At 39.5% G+C, this 15,768-nt stretch overlaps 1 protein-coding gene and 1 non-coding gene across 16 annotated transcripts in view; both read left to right on the top strand.

Annotated features, from left to right (window-relative positions):
* Positions 1 to 15,768, top strand: part of MACROD2 (mono-ADP ribosylhydrolase 2) — a 984,824-nt gene that overhangs the window by 420,800 nt on the left and 548,256 nt on the right. The window lies entirely within an intron of this gene.
* Positions 10,496 to 10,685, top strand: LOC137448666 (U2 spliceosomal RNA). Its single transcript, XR_010989196.1, has one exon. It is a non-coding gene; the product is annotated as a U2 spliceosomal RNA (small nuclear RNA).

Raw genomic sequence — 15,768 nt, 5'->3', positions numbered from 1 at the left:
ACCTGCTGATGTGCCCCTTCCTGGAGTGAAGAGACAGAGAGGCCTGAGGAACTACGGTTCTTAGAGCTGCCACTGAAATCAGAGGAGCAATGCTCAGAACCCCTTAAAATGCTAAATAGTACTGAGTATTCCTAGCAGGTGGACCTGCCAGCTTTTCACACAGGCACACAAAGATATTGGAGTCAACCGACTGTGTTCTTGCTGTGCCCCCATATTCCAGCTTTTATCCAGAAAAGGACAAAATGCCTTTGTCAGATGGGAGTGGGAGAATTTACAAATAGCAGAGAGGCTGCTCAGCATGCTGAGCACCATGAAAGCTAGGATGATACTAAGAATTTCGTATTCAGGGCAAAATGGAGAGGGTATTCCAAGACAGCTAGAAATGACAATGAAACCAGTTATTAACTAGCTGCCTTTCATTCGGTGGGAGCTCATGTTTGTCATTTATATTGGGGCAGAGGGAAGATGCAGCTTGTGAACAAATGTTGGGAGTTTAAACAGGCAAAATTTTAAATGGGAGTCTTTGGAATAATAAAGGAAGGCAGGGCTTGTATCTCTTAAAAGCAAATTTAAAAACGAAGCCTCTTCCTGCCCTTCAACTTAAAATCTTATGATTATCTTAAATCCTAAAATGTGGCTTCATTGTTCATTTCCTTCCTACCAGAATGTAAAATAACAGGAGCTTGAGGGTTTAATGTATTTTTTTTTTAAAAGTAATCCTTTTTTATTATAACTTCCTGGTAGTGTTTTAATTAAAGGTCTTAGGAGAACTGTCATGTGTGACACATTTTCAAATTCTTGTACAGTCTGCTAGAAATATCTGGGAAAGGGATTATGTGCAGAACTTGTTCACTCACGGTGTAGGAGACCAGAATTTGTCATTCTTGACTGTTTATCACCTGCAACTTGATAATGTGTTTTTATGTGACTAAGAGGAAGAATGTCTTTGTGTGTGGTCTTTGTAGTTCATAGCCTATTTAACAAATTGAGACTGTTTTCAGCAAAGTTCAACATTGTTTCTTTATTCTGAAAGAAGCTTCATTAAAGAATGCTACATGGAAATGTTGACATGCAATTAGAGTAGACCAAGGAAGTTATTTGTGTGGTTTAGTGAGTGGCTTTCATTTCTTCCTAGTTTTACCGCACCGCCTTTCCCCAACTCACTCACAAGTAAGCTCTCATAGCGTGTTTCAGCCTGTATTTGAGCCGCTTTCCATGACGGATTTTGAGGATTCAGTCTGACTGGCCATGCTGCTGTGCCCCCAGCACAACAGGGACATGGGGCTGCTGCAGCGTGTCCAGAGGAGGGCCATGAAGCTGATCAGAGGGCTGGAACACTTCCCCTGTGGGGACAGGTTGAGCGTGCAAACCCAATTTATAAGGTGGTTTCGCATCTTGAACAAGAGAAAGAGTTGTGTGGGTTTGCTACTGGTGTGCTGGTTTTGAACTATCATTCAATAATGTTGATTAACTTTTTTTTTTCCTTGGTGTTGTGTAGCAAACAGCTGATTGGCCAACCATCCTGAGTGCAGATGGGAAAATCTGTTCAGGTGCCCCCTTTTTGCCTTTTTCTTCTTTTTTTTTTGTTAAGTCCTCAAGATCTCACCTAATTACAAGGTGTGTAGACTGCCTGTGGCATAATTCCTTTTAACCAAACATGTAGCATCCATTCAGGGATCTGGGTGTTCCTTGCTGGTTTTCCCCAAATGAATGAATCTCAATTTTAGTTAGCAATAGTAGTACAATAAATTTAAATTTATATTGCTATGAATGTATTAAAGGGAGCATAAATAAATTCATACTTCTTCCCATCTGTGCTTGGTACAAGCAGTGATGTACTATTAATGAAAATTGGATACAAGTGTTTCCTCAACCCCAAAATGTTGTCATTTCTTATTACACGAAAGCAAAGCACTTATCTTGCATGTGTTCAAAGGCTTATAGAGTCCATGTCAAGAAATTTGTGCCCATTAATGCACACACGTTGTTAATGAATGCCTCTGCTTCATGTGGGATTTTTATATGTAAGAAACAGCATTAAGAGATTTGTGTATATGAATTTTTCTAACGTGCCTGCAACAGTATTTGCTGCAGTGTAAATGTCCTTTGGAGGTTTTGCAACACCAGCATTTCAGCAAAAAGCCCGAGGTGAAATTTAATAGAGCATTTTTGGGGCATCTCAACTCATTATAACATTAAATAAGTATACAGAACATAGTGTAAGAAATACAATTATTTGGAAGTTACTACAGATGAATAATTTCTCTAATATGTGTTTGCAGAGGTGTTGTAAGGTGCTAACAGTGAAAGGATTAAAAGTTATTACCGTATGTAAGTGAACATGTGACTGTGCTTGGCTGTGTCATTATGCCGCACCATCTGACTCACCCAAGAACAGGATATATCACAGTATCACAGTATCACTTAGGTTGGAAAGGACCTCGAGGATCATCGAGTCCAACCTATCAACACAGACCCCATGACTAGACCATGGCACCAAGTGCCACGTCCAATCTCCCCTTGAACGCCTCCAGGGTCAATGACTCAACCACCTCCCTGGACAACCCGTTCCAATGCCGAATGACTCGCTCGATGAAGAACTTCCTCCTCACCTCGAGTCTAAACCTCCCCTGGCGCAGCTTGAGACTGTGTCCCCTTGTTCTGGTGCTGGTTGCCTGGGAGAAGAGGCCAACCCCTTGCTGGCTACAACCACCTTTCAGGTAGTTGTAGAGGGCAATGAGGTCACCCCTGAGCCTCCTCTTCTCCAGGCTAAACAATCCCAGCTCCTTTTCAAAGTACCCTCGGTTACGTGGTTTCACCCTGTCTACTAGACAATGTGTCTGTGTATATACACAGACACAGGCATTGTCTTTTTATGAGACAGGAGACTAGATAAAAATAGTGTACCTGCAAGTTTTGATTACCTGGCCACAGTAATCTGATAGTTATTAAGAGTTTGGCACCCATCAAGAGCAGCTGTTTTAGCGCTTTTGGTCAGTGTGTGAAATGAAACTCTCGGCTTGACAGAAAATTGCAGAGAAGCCCAGAGAGCTCATGGGAATTGTTATAAATCCCAGATAAGAGGAAGAAATGACCCCTGTAGGAGTCAAGCGTCGCTATAGTGAATTTATGCTCACCTTCCGTTTCCCAGTCATTTCCCTGAGAAAGTGGAGGAAGGCAGCTACTCAACGTAATAGCATCTTGCAAGAGAGCTGGGTGAGGGTGCGGCAGGAATCGGGAGAGTGAGCTGGTGTCTGTCACCTTCCTCCCCTCCACAGCTGCACATTAAATGAAGGCTGGTGTGGATAGAGGGGCAGGCAGGTTTTAAAAGGAAACTAATAAGCAGGGAGAGCAAATAGCTCTCACTGAGTTTATTCCCTTTCTTCCTTCTGCAAAACCAAGGGACACCTTTGATACCTCAATCCTGACAAAACTATTTGTCCAGCTTCTACTGCCTCAGGTGTTTTCTTTTGAAATGCTGGGCAAAGTGAACATGTGCAAAATTGAAACAGGAACAGAACTGAGGAGGAGAAAAGGAAGGCTAAGTCCTAGAGAGCCAGCTATACAGTGCTATCCCTGAAGCCTAGAAAAAAAGAACATTGAAAATTGCTGAGTGTGTAGTGAACATTGCCTGGGTCAGCTTTCCAGCATGACAGCAATAAACATACCACCAGTAATTCAGTCCGATGGAGGAGGCATCCAAGAACACAGCTCTCAGGGATGTTCTGTTCTGCTGCATGTGCTGGACTGGGCTTCCCTGACTGTGTGCTGTCTCCCATCCTCTCATTCGATGAGCCTTGGAAACCATGTGCAAGCACAGCCTTTCTGATCCCATTAGAGAGGAGTCGCTCCATCTCCACGGCCCTTTTTGCAACCTGCGTGCTCTTGTGAATCATGCTGCGCACGGGGATTTGTTAAGAGATGTCTTGGGACCTAATGTCACAGGCAGGCTTGTTACAGATGAAACCCCATTGGCAGAAAGGATTAGCTGCCTCCAAGAGATAAAAACAAGAAGTCATATTTTAAAAGGAAGATTGTGGTGCAAAATTCTGATTATTTATTGGGCAAGAAGATAGTCAGGGCTTTGTGTTATTAGTGATTTGTGCCCTCAGAAACTGGCAGTGAGTTCAGCCTGGTGCTGCCAAACTGTACTTCAGAATCTGAGGTTTCATATGAAAAAAGGGGGAAAAAGGCAAAACAGACAGAAACCCCTCTATACCCTGCAGCTGCAGAGAAAATGCTCAGAAACTCACTGTGACCGGAGTTGCGCTCTTGTCTTACGTCAGCAATCAGATTGAAGTAATACCTTTGAGAAGAGCAAACTGTGCTGGTCATTTCAATGCATGTGAGTTATGAAGTCTGACATGTTTACATAGCAACCAGCTCATTCCTGTGGCTTTTTTTCCCCCCCAAAACATCAATGTAATGCATGCTGCTTGGGAACATATCTTCTTGGGGCATAAGAAGAGAACCAGAAGGAAGGTTTATTATTTTTCACATAAATTAGAGCTAATGTAAAACTTACTCTCTTCTTTTCCCACTCATGAAAATAAATAAATAATCAAGGAACTTTTCAAATTGTGGAGAAACAATGTACCAAGGGATATTGTATTTGCCCACCAGAAAAAGCTGTAGTCATATCCGGAGACTTGGAAAAACTCAAAACAAAACCTCCTTCTTCCCACTGACTCGTACATTCTCCTTAGTGCCATATGCCCCAGCTTACAATTTATCCAGCTTTTAATACATTCTACTTCTGCTCTGACAGCTATACAATGTACAACAGTTGCACAGTCAGAAGGCAGATCTGTGAAGCACAAAGAATAAAGGATTTGGTGACAGTTTAAAGCAAATGTAGTGAATATGGAAGTAAATAACATAAGCAAAACTGGATGCTGATGGTATTTTATTTATGTCTGTCTAAACCTCATGTCTCAAATTTGCCTACACAGTACTGTGAATTTCCCTTTTGATATCAGCTCCCCTGAATTCATGTTTAGATGACTGCAAAATAGAAGGGATTGTGTACCTAGTGCTCCTGATCACCCTGAGGAACCTGTTAATCAGTGGAACAATTGTATGGTTATGTCGTTCACGTCACGTTTGAGCATTGGAGCTCAACATTACAAAAACACTGTAATTGCTAGTGGTTGTCATGGCATAAGCTTCACAAGGTTTGCTCAAGAGTCTCCTCATGTGAGATTCATATCCAAAGTGTATCTGAACCATTTAAGGATCTGGGAGGTAATACTTCATCATTGTGTAAGTTGGAAGACCTGTGCATGAAAGGGCAAGGGGATTGTGAGATAATTACTGGCTCTGCATTTAATTTGAGTCAATGAAAATGCCAGAATGATTGAAGTGTTTATGCTGAAGATCAAGGAGTTAGATTGGAATAGGGTAATCAAAACCAGGGACATCTTTCTTATGTTTTTTAATATTTCCTAAGGAAGAGATAATTGAGGATGGGGATAGTATGGGAAGAGGAGTGTTGGAAGGAAAATCAGGATCAGAGGTCACACCTGTGTGAAGTGAAGGTTTGAAAATGTCAAGTAAAAATAGAAATATTCTTCCCTTGATGATGATGAATGAGTTATTTGACCTGAAGAGGAAGCCTAGAGGTGGCTTTTCACTGTGTAGATGGTAATTTGATAGTGGCAGTTACAGGTGAAAAAGTTTAATGTCAAAAATGCAGTGGAAAATATGACTGGTGTTAATTATGTATGGGTACTCATGCCCCTGGGCCACGATTTTTGGGATAGCTGTGCTTTTGCACAGCCACACCTGTTACACTTTAAATTTGTCACTTTTCCATACTTTCAACATCATTCCCCCATCCCTGTTTTCTCCGTCTGTCCTCAGTATTCCTTTTCCTTTGTATTTTGACTTTGTTTCACTTCAGCACTGGAGTATTCTGCACTGCTTACCTACCTCTTCCATCTGACTCCACAAAACTTCTCAACTGGCCTTGTAAAGTTGGTAAACTGATGAGCTAGGCTCATAGAGACAGTATTGCTATACATGAGGTTGTATACATAGCTCCTATGATGTAGGAGGTAGGATCAATCATATCTTGCTTGCACATCTCTTGTATTCCAAGGCCAGAGAAGCATTTTCCAATGGCCTGTAATTTTGCCTCTCTGCAAGTGATAAATGCCAAGAGTATTGTCACCTTTTACATACTAAGACCAAAAGCACGTCAGGAGCTGCTGACGGTTTTTGTTCAAACATGAAGGATGGATTTGGGGGTTGTTAGAGGTCTGTTTGCTTAAAAGTGGTTCTGATTGAGATGACTTATGGACATGTCAATAAATAGCACATTTTAAAAGGTAATAAACTGACTATTAATGTTGAAGGTAGAGCTCCAGGCAAACATTAGCAGCAGCCTGCATCACTCCCTTTAAGTGCCTTTTTGTACCTTCTTTCTTCATAGCACTCATCTTGGGGAGCTGGAGCAGCCCTGAGCCCCAGAAGGGTGTCCTCAAAGGCCCAAATAGTCAAAAGTGCTTCACAAATCTGTATTAATAGGTATTGTTCTTTTTTTTTTTGGGGGGGGGGGGGAGGTTCAGTCGAACCTGGCATGTCCTTTATGTGCATGTGACATCAATCCATTTATCAGCTAAAAATACCTAGTGCATTCCAGTTTACTATAGTGCAATTAATCATACATTTGGGGCACCACAGTGCCAGGTTTTATTTTGTTTTGAAATGCCATGTACAGAAAAAGAGTGAAATCCTAGGATTGGTGTAGTTTTCTTCTTCTGCAGTTCTTTGTAAATATGTACTAAAGATTCCTTCTCAAGAGTTTAAAATAAATAATCTTCCATGCATCAGGTCAGGGTTTAATTGCTTGCCCACCCAGTCACTCTTCTACTTGCCAAATTCCTATCTGTACCCTGTCAGGCCAGCAGTTTAAAGATTATCAGCTCAAATGACCCATCTGGGGAACACTGGTATCCATAGGTCTCCCTCCCTTCCCCTTCACCGGACTTGAAGTCTGATTAGTGTTTAGACATTGCTTTGAGATAATGGTAATGTGCCTTTTAATTAGCATCAATATTTCTAATCTTTTGGGAAATAATAATGTGCTGCTTTTCTACTCCTTGACTGTTGACAGATGGCCACTTATTAAACATCATTACAGTCTGATATCAATCATCTTTTTTCTTTTTAAAATATGCTTCTCATTTACATGGAATGATCTGTATAGGAGGAGGGATGTTCACACCATGGTGTGTAGACTTTGATGCAGTGCTGTAACAGCCTGCCCTGGAGGCCTGGGTTTTTCAAGATGCTCTCAGTATCATCTCTGGGGCCTTGCTAACTTGTCAGTTCGGTGTGTGTGCAGGTGTTAAAAGAGGCTGTTCATCAATGCTTTTGAGACAAAGCCACTATTTAAACATTTAGAAACTTGAACTTTTGAGAAGATTGTTCTTAAATGCAGAAATACTTCATGCATTTACTCAGGAATTCTTACTGTCTTTATTGCTGTGACTGCCATGAGCAAAGTGAAGATGAATTCCTGTCTGTTGTTTGCAGTGATGCTTTATTGGACTTGATAGATTCTTGGCTAGAACCTCTAATTTGTTATTTGTGAAACTTTGTTTAATGGGTACAGTTACAATCTGCGTTGTGTCCTTGCTCATCTTAATGGCAGTATTAATTTACAGAAAGGGACAAAAATTATCTAGCAGAGTTATCAAGCAGTGTTTAGGCTTTCTGAATTCTAATTAATTCAGAGCTGGAATGCTGTACCTGCTGTTTAAAAAGCTGGCAGCTTGTATTTATCACCTGAGTGACAGCTGTTCCCAGCCCTTTTTTACTCTTAAAAAGAGTGGGGAAGATTAACTCTTTCCATACTAATGACTGCTGTTTTGAAGTAACAGTTGGGTTTTTTTTTGAAAGATACATCTGCCATATTTTGTCTCCAACCAATGTGGTGATTTTGACAGTACATTAGAGGAAGGATTGGTGACAGTATGAGAGAAATTGCTGAGCATTTTTCCAATACACTGTTAGTTCTTCTGGGAAAAAAAAAGATAAATAATTGTATCTCTGACGTTTGATCCTCCATATAAGCTAGTGGAGAAGTAATTGCCAAGCCACATTTGAATATTTATAGTTAGTGTGGAATCTGAATATTTTTTCTCTTGGAGTCAAGTCTATTTTTTTAATATTTACTGTCAAGGAAAATATTTGTTAGTTACCATTCAATTAAATGTTCACTAAAGATGTTTAAATGTCACAGCAAATAGTGAAGAAGAGTTTAATGTTTTATATGTAGCTTCAAGTTGTTATTGCTTGAACTAAGCTCCTCTGCACTTGGAAGAAATGGTAGGCTTGGTAGTAAGAAAGGCATGCAGGTAATTTAGTTTAATCTGGGAAAGGGTATCGTCTGGTATAATGCAGGTGTTCATATGCAGGTCTGAGAGGATTACACAGCGTAGCTGAATGACTGAGGAAGTGAGATAGAATATTGAATTACATTCCTTATTCTGCAGAGGAACTGAGAGCTAAAATATGTATGTTAACTTAATCTCTCTATTCCCTCCTGACCCCAGTCAAAACATTTTAATTAGACTACCTTTTCTTTTTGGAGGAAACATGAGATAAATCAATAGTTGTCTCATGTCAAAGCATATTGCTGAATTACAGTTAGTATTTTAGAGTAAATTCTAGGGGGGCTTCCCTCTTCCTACCTTAAAGACATATCAAGTCTGGTATATGTTTGCTATATAAGTATTTTTGAAATACAGATGTACAGCAGGCAGGTCACAATAAGGATAAGACTTTCAGCTGCATTTTGGAGGCTTTGTTTCTTTAGGGAAACTCAGGTTACTCTAATGTATTTGATTCATCTCAAATCAGGGTTTACACATTCTGGTTCAGTAAATCTCATTAATCATAGTATCATAGTATCATTCAGGGTTGGAAGGGACCACAAGGATCATCTAGTTCCAACTGCCCTGCCATGGGCAGGGACACCCCACACTAGATCAGGCTGGCCAGAGCCTCATCCAGCCTGGGCTTAAACACCCCCAGGGACGGGGCCTCGACCACCTCCCTGGACAACCCATTCCAGGGTTTCACCACTCTCATGGTGAAGAACCTCCTCCTCACATCCAGCCTGAATCTCCCCACCTCCAGCTTCATTCCATTCCCCCTAGTCCTATCACTACCTGAGATCCTGAGAAGTCCTTCCCGAGCCTTCCTGTAGGCCCCCTTCAGATACTGGAAGGCCACAATTAGGTCACCTCGGAGCCTTCTCTTCTGCAGACTGAACAGCCCCAACTCCTTCAGTCTGTCCTCATAGGAGAGGTGCTCCAGCCCTCTGATCATCCTTAAGCACACATTTAACTTCCAGTATTCACTAACAGTTCTGTTGACTTCAATAGAAAATTATGCACATGCTTAAGCGTTGTTCAGAGTCTTAGGAAATGGATTAAACCAAAGAAAAAAGCTCTGCTATTAAAATATTTTAACTCATTAAAATCCTATAGGTTCACTGATACCAATTCACTGAGTACTCTGTATTGGGAGTAAAACAATTACCTTATAGCTGGCTGGCTCTCTTGTGCAGCTTGGAACACCAACATGAGTAGATTAGCTGGGTCTTCCTGCCGTGACAATACATTTCCCTTTACTTTTGACCCACTGTTCTATTTTTATGTATAATTAGTGTCTACCATGAGTGATTGAAAATCTAATAGGAAATGCAATGTTTTCCAAGCTCGTGTACAGAGTATTATTGAAAACAAAAATAGTTTTTAAGAAATCATTGTCTTGTTCCAAGTTACTCAGATACCTTTTGTTATTGCTCCCTGACTCCAAAAAAAAAGAGGTATTTTTAGTTTCCATGTGCAGGGATGATTTTTTTGCAGCTTTAGCTGTACTGTCTTGGTGTTCTTTGCCTGTGGATATTTTCTGTGTTAATTTGTTGTGGAGTTTGATACAGAGTAATTAAAAATCATGGTATGGCAAGACTGAGATGTAGCCTTTGAATTAGTGTGTAAGATGCTCTAATGAGTCCAGCAAGCATTCAGAAAATGTCTTGCAGTAAGTACTTCTTGTCCTTAGTGTGCTGTTTATCCCTTAACTTCTTACAATGTTGTGAAATGCTTCTGAAACCAGAAGGGTGCTTAACTGTTTGGAGTGTGGGGGCAGTAGGAGATTAGAGGGAGTGTTGCTGGGTATTTTTATTTCCTTTACCACAGATGAAATAATCACACTGAGGCTGCAGTATTTGGGTAGGCTGGGCATGACCTCGTTAACCTTCCCAAGTTCCTGTCCTGGAACAGTGTGTAAAAAGGCATGAGCTTATTGAAATCCTGGAGTGAGTTATTTGGGGTCTGTAGTCTGTCTGCAGCTTCCCAAAATAAATCTGAGCGATAAAGCTACATAATTTTTGTTACTGTGGTGTTAAAATTGTACAATGATTCAGTCTCAGTGTGCTCACTGAGTCAGACCAGGAAACCATTGAGTCTGCTGATTCGTGTTTGCTTCTTGACCTTTTGGCAAGGATGAAGTGTAGCATATGTTTTTATCAGTTTAATATCTGTTATGTCCTCAACTTGAGGATTTTATATTAAATGAGTTTGGGGACTGGGAAATGTACTAAGAGCTTACGCCATCCTCTCCATGCATGAGATTGGCTGTTGCTGTGTTGCTAGAAATGTGTGAAAAGCAAAAGGCAAAAAGAAAAAAAAAAGGCAACAAGTCCCCTAATGACCAAAAAATGAGTGCAAAGGGAAGAACAGGAGCAGAGCAAGCATGGATTATGCTTCTCTATAGTATTCTCTTAATCTCCACCTATTTTCAGCTCAGAGGATTTCCTGAGCCTCAATAAACCTCCTCTAAATGTAAAATAAAATAGCACTTCTGATTGTATTTTAATCTTGTTTTCACTGTCTTCTGAATCCATATTAACAACCAGTTTTTAATGTCCTGTATTGTGACACCAGGACTGGGCATCACTTTGTACTTAGAGCCTACACTCAGTCTCGTCCTTGTTAAAGAGCAAATTTCTCCATCATTATTGCTGCTGCTGACTGTTCTTACAGATGCTGGGGATTTTTTCTGAAAAATTAGGTAAAATAACAATCAGAAATAACCACAAAATCCAAAAGAGAGGAAGCATCCTATAACACGGTGAAGTGGCGCATAAGAGATTTGATTAAAAGATACCATAGATGTGATTGGTATCTTTCAGGAAACACTGGTGTCACAAGTGTTCCAAGTAGATTTGAAAATATGCCAAAAGCTATGAAGAGCTGGTGTTCACTTGAACGTTTTTGACTGATTAAATACCAGTTCATGCCATTGTATAAACTGGAAATCCAGAATTGTTCATACATGACACAGTTAATGGATGACTAACACAAGCTGCTTAGTTAGTACTGAGGCCTTTGTAATGCAGCAGGTGAGGGCAAGCATGGTTTATGACATCTTTTGAAACAGAATCAAGTCACTAAAGGCCAAGTCGATGTGACAAGGTGAAAACTGAGAGTTGCGTTAGAAGCAAAATGAATAGAGTTCAGGCAGAGAGTGATCAAAATAATTTCTAGATAACATAAGACTTTGACCCTTCAAGGATTCCTTGCTACGTATAACAGGTAATACAGAAGGGAGGAACCTGTGTCATTGTAAATTAGTGTCCTTGAGTTAAGTCTCATTACCAAGACTCCTTCATTTTTTTAATTATTTGACCTGCCATGGTTAATAAAAAGAGAGTTAATTTGGTGTGACTTATTTGGTGGTAGCTTGGTGCACCACCAAATTAATTGCAGTAAAGTAAAATAATAGTTTTAATAATAATAATAATAATTAAAAAAAAAGGCCCCAAACTTCCTGTTCCTTTCATTTTGAATCAGTTAATGGTTTCTTAGTCATTATGTGTGGCCTAAGTGTTTCATTTAGGATATGTTAAATAAAGCTGATGTCTGGGAGGGGCAGGAAATCAAATTTTTGTTAATTGTAACTATTTAAATACTGCTGTTTAATGGAAAACACAATATTTTGATTGTTTTAAATTTCTGTCTAGGAACAAAAAAGTGTCTAAAGACAGAAATCCACTGCAGTAAAATACCTTCTTATTACTATGCGTGCTATGATGCTTACAGGTTATTGTCAATATACAATGTGTACTGACAAGGAAGCTTTTGTTTGTCATGGGAACAAAATGATTGCTCCTCATTTTTCTCAACTGCTGAGTACTTGAAGAAAAACACATTTTGATCCTGTCCTGGAATAAATATTGATCCTCACTTTTTTTCTCTCTGGGAAAATGAATATGCTTTGAGTTTTATTCACTTAGGTGAGGTAAGGGCAGCTCATGATCCCACAAGCTAATTAAACCTGTGATGCAGGTTGACGTTCAAGTACCTTCACTACTCCTAGGTCAGCATGTACATGCTAGATCTCTGGAAGAGTGTCTCCTGGGGCAGAGCAAGGGGCCACTTTTCTATGGCAGTAGGACTGCAGGCTTGCTTTTTTCTAGTCCAAAAGTAGAATGTATCTGCCTTCAATCCTGTCCATCTTCCTCTGCTCTGAATGGTCCTGTTCCCTAAAACCAGGTGGTCCAGGTGAAGCCAAGAGCACTAGTGTATTTTGCCCTCCAGAGACAGCCTGTTGAAAAAGTGAAGATCTGGCATTTTGCTGTGATATTTTTAGCATGTAGGAATGTTTTCCAGAGTGCATTGGGTGAAAAGTAGAGAAGCTGGTAATAGCCAAATCTTTCCTTTGTAAATAGACTGAAAAGATGAAAGAGAAAATGTGGACTGTTGAGATGATGATGGAGATACGTCTGCAAAACTGAGCATCCATTGCTATGTCTTCAGCAGACAGAGGACATACTCATCCATGGAGCTCAGTGGTGTATTCTTGATACAGAAATTGAAAGATTAGGCAAAAACAATGGAGAGAGTTTGACAGACTTCTAAAAAAAAATTGCACTCTTCCTCCTCCTTATTTTTGCAGCTGTCTTGAGAAGACTTTCATGTGGGATACATCTGAACCTTTGCAGGTGGCTGGTGGCTGCATGTTCCTGCTGCTTTCATAGTGTTTGATATCAGTCTGTGTTCATGTGCATCCTTGTCATGTCCATGATACTATAGAAATTATGTCATGCAAGTGCAATATTTTCACTGCCCCAACTTCACAAATAATTTTCATTAGTCCATTAATAATTAGATCATATTGCCTGGTCCCCTTTAGAGAGTAATACATGTGGTGTCTTGATTTCACCATTATAAAAGTACCAATTATCATTTCAAGAAATTGGTTTAGTGGAATTTACTGCGTTGTGATTAGCTTTGGGATTTGTAAAGTCTGTGTAAGCATCTGATATGCCAAATCCCTGAATATTATTATGAAACTGTTTCCTCCATGTTTATGCACTATACACTGGTCTTTCTATTCTACCATTGGCCGTTTACTGAGTAAAATGTTTTGAAGAGATGAAGAAAAATGGTCAAGTTTGTCCATCTTAAGCGCATCTTAAGTCCATCTTAACTGTACATCTGCAGCATGATGTTACCATGCTTTTGTCCCAGAGTGAGTACTACTGAATTAATGTTGAATTAACTTTTCATTTAATTTTTTATTTTTGAATCCTCAGGTTTTTTAAAACCACTATCAGAATAAAAAGCAAACAAAAATGAGCTAACACATAATATAACTCGGTCACTTCTTCTGTGCCTCAGAACATAATCCTGCCATTGACTTTCTGAAAGCAACTGAGGTTGTTTGAGAAGGTTTGAAGCTGAAATGGGGACTTTCATGTGCCCTGTATTATCTCTCCTCAAGGGAATGCATATTGTTGTGAGATTTGGTACTAATGTCAAACTTTGTTCTTCTGTGTGAAGTAACATAATTAAAACACCCAAACAGTAGAACACAAGTAGTGGAACATTGTTGAACTCATAGGTATTTTCACATAGACGGAAGTTTTACACAGAGAGAGTGATTGCCCATTGGAATGGGCTGCCTGAGGAGGTGGTGGAGTCACCATCACTGGAGGTGTTCGGGAGGAGACTTGATAGGGTGCTTGGTTGCATGGTTTAATTAGTTGGGTGGCGTTGGATGATAGGTTGGACATGATGATCTTGAAGGTCTCTTCCAACCTGGTCTATTCTATTCTATTCTATTCTATTCTATTCTATTCTATTCTATTCTATTCTATTCTATTCTATTCTATTCTACTCTACTCTACTCTACTCTACTCTACTCTACTCTATTCTATTCTACTCTATTCTACTCTATTCTATTCTACTCTATTCTATTCTACTCTATTCTACTCTATTCTCATCACTTGGTGCCATGGTTTAGTTGATTAGATGGTGTTGGATGATAGGTTGGACTTGGTGATCTCAAAGGTCTTTTCCAACCTGGTTAATTCTGTATTCTGTACTGGTCATTTAAAATTTGATGGAACAGTGATACAAGTGTTTGAGGTGTGTCCATGTGAGATGTAAGAAAAGCAAGCCTTAAGCAACTTAGCTATTTCCTTCAGAAGGATTTTATTTGGAGAGGAAGGTGCAATATTTATGTGCCACAGCAGCTGGGCATTTTAAAAATTATTTTATATTCCTTTATAGTAAGTCTCTGCATGATTAGAGAACAGATACAAATCATATAAGGTATCAGTTTGTCCCATTTGTGTGAAGTGGCCTATTAGGATAAAATTACAATTTATTTCTATCTAAATGAGGTATTCATTTGGGAGTAAATTAATTAAGGCTGAGCTGATAAGTACCTGCTCTTGTTCTGCAGTCACAACATGGCAAGACACTAGGTATCTCTGTGCAAAACTCATACATCAAAAAAAGAAGTCAAGTGCCAGTGCTTATTGTTTCTAAAGCCATTACATGATACTTTAAATAAATGGCTTAATTCCATGTTCAGAACGCCCAAAGGTGTAATATTTTATTATTGTTGTTATTAACTGAGATTGCATTAGCACAACAGCTCTTTCCTTGTTCGAGAGCCTTGTCTGATGAGACAAGAAGGCGGTCTCTCTGCACTGTGCCCTACCTGGGTTACTACTTTATCCATGCTATGACTTGAACAAATTAAAATGAACATAATGTAAATGAATCATCCTAAAATGGCTCTCAGTTCAGGGTTCCTTCAGTGAGCTTCTCTGATGGGGAGGACATATTTGGAAGTTTCATCAGTGGGACCATGATATAGATTGCTTAGTTGCTTTGCACATTCATGCAGCAGAAATGTTAAGGATGTCACTGTTTGAAACGGCCAGTTAAGAACACAGGGAACTACACATGAGCTTTCCATTGAGATGCAGATGATTCTTGTCTTGATGCCTACATGTGTTTAAACACAATTGTGTTCTGTGCTTATTCCATCCTGTATCATTTTCCCTTGAATTATTTTTATGCCTTAAGATGCAGCTAATTGCAAAATGGTTTTGTATAACAATCCTGAATGTGAAGGTGTGCCTTTCTTAATAACTCTTCTTTTATATGAATTGTCTGTCATACTAGCTCAATGAGGCAGGTGGAAAATCAAGTGTTGAATGTTTATGAATGCTTGTGAATGCTATCTTCAGGCTTGTATTTTGAGGAATTATTATAGCTGGAGCTTAATCATAAACTTCTCCCTTTCCTGACAGTACTGACATTTACTTGTTTCTAGACAAATAGATGAATCATGACTAATGAGTTGTTCTGATCATTCATAGTGTTAATGCAAAATCAAGGCTCATCTGTTTTGACCCTGTACTTCTGAATTAACTGTAAAAGACTGAAGCCT

This window comes from Melanerpes formicivorus, unplaced genomic scaffold (genome assembly GCF_026170545.1).
Source record: "Melanerpes formicivorus ecotype bairdi unplaced genomic scaffold, bMelFor1.0.p_v2 SCAF_25, whole genome shotgun sequence".
Taxonomy (NCBI): domain Eukaryota; kingdom Metazoa; phylum Chordata; class Aves; order Piciformes; family Picidae; genus Melanerpes; species Melanerpes formicivorus.
The sequence above is the reverse complement of the archived record's forward strand: the minus strand, read 5'-3'. Positions and strand labels throughout refer to the sequence as shown.